The sequence below is a fragment of the Gossypium hirsutum genome, chromosome A06 (assembly GCF_007990345.1).
Source record: "Gossypium hirsutum isolate 1008001.06 chromosome A06, Gossypium_hirsutum_v2.1, whole genome shotgun sequence".
Lineage (NCBI taxonomy): Eukaryota > Viridiplantae > Streptophyta > Magnoliopsida > Malvales > Malvaceae > Gossypium > Gossypium hirsutum.
In genome coordinates, this window is record NC_053429.1 from 10,021,099 (window position 1) to 10,025,355 (window position 4,257).

Consider the following 4,257-nt stretch of genomic DNA (forward strand, 5'->3'; position numbering starts at 1 on the left):
ATTCTGATTTGAACACAAATTTAGCAATTTAACATTATATTTATGCTTCCATTTGAATTTATATCGGTTGCACACTGAGTTATCAACTCATTGTATTTGTTGATTGAATTATAGGTAACTCACAATCTTGATCAGGTCAGCATAATGGAGGCCCAATCTTTCTGTTTAATCACCCTTTTATATTATTAGTAATTTCATTATTTTCTTTGTATTATGAATTTTTAACATGGTTGATTTGTTGCTTGGTTCTTTTTATAAATGTTTATAATCTATTAGACGGCTTGTAACTGTGTTTATAAAAATTGGTTTCCTAATAACATTTAATGTAACTCTTTAGACTTGGTCTTAACGTCTAGGCCGAGTATGGGGTGTTACATAAATGCATACAAGCCTGCCAAGTACTCATCTACGAAAAGTATAGTTTATCAACATGCTTCACATCTAATATGTTTCCTTCAAGGAAGTATTTATCCGCAAGCACTTGATAGAAAAGTGTGTCTTGGTGGTGCATTAACGACCAAACCTGCATGCCTAATAGAGTCAAATTAAATAGTTTGAGATCTTTAAAGCGTAGGCCACCCATCCCTTTCAAATGTTTGATGGTATTCCACTCTAACATAACACAACCTTTATGCTTACTAAACCACCAAAATTTCCTTGTCAAATAATGGTTTTAATCACTAAATTAGGTAGTAGGAAGCAAATCATCTTGGAGGTGCGAATAGATTGCAAAATATATTTTACAAAAACCTTTCATCCACCATAAAATAGTAACCATATAGGTTAAATTTACGTACTATATATTAAAAAGCAAATTACTTTCATTTACCCAATATCAAATGCCACCCAAATACTTGTAATGATCATTTTCCTCTTAGACACTCAGAATTACTAAAGTCAACTCACCCTATCGAGTAAGCGTATTTGGACTAAAGTAGATCAATAATTTATCCAACACCCTTGGCCCACAGCCACTTGTATACTCTTATAGCACACCCTAAAACCTTACTATTTCTGCCTAACTATTTCTCATGCAAAGTAGATAGTCATCAACAATGAAAGGGCAGTTCACTTTAGGACTATACCAACTAACTTGAACCCTTAATAGAGACTTTTATTTAGGCACAAGCAAACATAGGTGGAAAAACCTTTATGCACAATAAAAACAAGTAAAGAGATTATGGGTCGCCTTTTTAAAGACCCTTTTCTATTACAAAGAGTCTGTGGTACCCCTAAACTCAGCCAGGACGATCCGATCCAACTCCAGAACATCACATTAGCCACTTAGGTAACTCTCCTTACTTACCACCAAACAAACCCCAAAACCACCACTCACACCATACAATATTCACACACCATATTTACATGCATAAACATCAATCATATAGTCCAGGGTAAACATATAAACTCTAAATCATGCTTCTGTTGTGCTACTCTGAGCAATACAACAATAATGGTAAATTCGTCGTTTCTCACGTAATATACAAATCATACATAACTCAACAATTTAAGCATACATATTGTATAAAGCACTTGAACTTAGAGTATATTTGAAAGAAACAATTCAAAACTATAAGAAAACTCATTTAATTATAAGATAAAGATTTAAGGACTAATTCGTAAGTTTATTAAAATACTTCGTAAATCCTTTTTGTAAAATCAAGAGTAAAATTTTGACATTAACCAAGTAGGACTTAACCATGCAAATTTTCAAGTAATTTCATTGCATTTAAGGATTCCAATTGCATAGTATAAAAATCAGGACTATATTGCAAAACTATCACAACATGGTTCAATCACTCATTATGTTATATCACAACCAGTGACATTCTTCGTCTCGACGTCAATCTCTTATTGTGACATCATTAGAATGTCATCGCAAGGTCGTCTGCAATTTCTGCAGAAAATAGCCCAAAACTGCATATGACACTTTGTCACATTAACAAGCATACCAATTCTTGCATTTAGCCTAATGTCTCTAATCCAACATATCATATAGCATGCATAGATTGTGTCAAGTATGTTCATACACTTCAAAACTTACCGATACAGAATTCAACATCGAAGGTAAATAGTTATGCTAGCATACAATTCCTAACGTCATAAATCAATTACTTAACATACCAATTTTGCATTACCAGCATGTTTATGTGCATCAAAGGTCTATTTCATACCAATAGGTCATTTAAAACTTGTTACGACATCCAAAATGCACTAAAAACATCTATATCATTATTTAGATATAGGCATACAAATCATTTATCATGTAACTCAAATCATCATAACGTGCATATTCAAAATTATCATTCTCAAGCAATCAATGACCAAAAGCCAGTTATAAAAGTCCATAAACAGTCCTTAAAATGTCCATTACAGCCTAAAAATATCAAAGTATAACTCCCCAAGTAAGGTCCTATATTTCCTTCCTTATTGAAATAGAAAACACAACACATACTCAAGAAAGTTTGGCCTTGCTTTGGATCACTTGGATGACTCACTTCTCCTCCAATGAACCAACTATTTATCTTCAAAATATACATAAGAGTGTGAGAGTTTACAAGCTCAGAGAGTGCTCAAAATGGCCACAAATAAACCACAATCTTAATATTATAAGAAAGCATACTATATTATTTTCCCAAGGTATTACATCAAGCATACATCATAACAATTGATGATAAAATATTGACATTCTGTATGATTGGATTAGTGGAAACACCTTTAAGGCATTACATGTATGATTGGATTAGTGGATCTCCCATCACACCAAAAGACTCATAGAGTCTATACCAGTCCCATAAAAGTGTAACATGAAGCTAACGCTCTTCAAACACGCCAACCAATCCCATTGAATGGAGCTAAGCTCAACACCCCTTTGTGTCTCCAAACCAGTCTCAGGGCCTCAATGCCGACATACAAAAGCAAATAATAGTGAGTATTCACAATCCTATTGCATGCCAATGATATCCAATGGTTCCAAAATATCATAATGCCAACATCTATGTAAGCACACATGAACTTACTGTTTTATGTACACTTTCACATATCGTATAACACATATCCATACCACTTAATCAAATCTCATATAAGGCATTTTCAAGTGCTCACATTGTAATAGCCCGGTTTAGACCCTAGTCGGAATAATAGTTTTGAGACCACAAATCTGAGTCATAAAAATATTTTAATATTATTTTCCATGCTTATTATATGTGAATTAGTATGTGTGAAAATTACGTATGAAAATTTAATCGTTTGTGTGCTCAATTTGATAAAAGGACTTAATCGCGTAAAATGTAAAAGTGACCTTTTATTTGTTAAAGTGCTTATTTGCTATGTCTTCTTAATTTTGAGGTCCTTATAATGTTAATAGACCATTGGAAGTGTAAGTGGACCATTATAGCCATTTATTTTATGTTTATAAATGAAATTCATTTAGAATATAATAGTGATTAGTATAATTATTATGTATTAAATAAAACAAAATCAAAAATTGGCTTCATTATCCTATTTTTGGCCGAATATTAAGAAAGAAAAGAAAGCTTCCATGGTGTTTTAGGGTTCGGCTACTTCCAAGTTTGATTAAAGGTCTGTTTTTATTCGGTTTTTGATAATTTCTATGTTTTTGTAATCATTGCTCTGTATACTATCAAGCTCATGTCTCAATTTCTGATGTTATTAATGATTTTGAGTTATGCCATTGATGAAACTATGAGCTTTATGAAGTTTGATTTTAGTAAATGAAAGATATGTGTTAGATTACTAAGTTTTGTCTTTGAATTTTTGATGAAATTGAGTAATTTAGGTTAAATTGTGAAAATGATATTTTGAGGGATTAAAATATGAAATAAATGAAATATATGGACTTATATGAACACTATAAAAATTCGGCTAAGCATATGTGTAAGGAAATTTTTTGTATTTTGTGATTTTTTAAATTAGGGACTAAAGTATCAAAATGTGAAAATGTGAGGGCTAATTTTTTAAATGTCCTAAATGTGTGTTTGTGGATTGATTTGAATGATTTGGTGAATAAAAGAGTTAAATTTGAATTTATATAGATCAAGAACCAAAGAAAACGAAATTAGATCGGGGAAAGACGAAAGTCGTCGAATAGCCGTTCGTTTCTGTTCATACCCGTACGAGGTAAGTCTATATACAAATAAATGTGTTTGAAATAATTTATTTGTGCTTATATGATATTTAATAATGATGAATAGCTTAATGCATTGAATATGAAATATCCGAGAGAGTATAAACAAA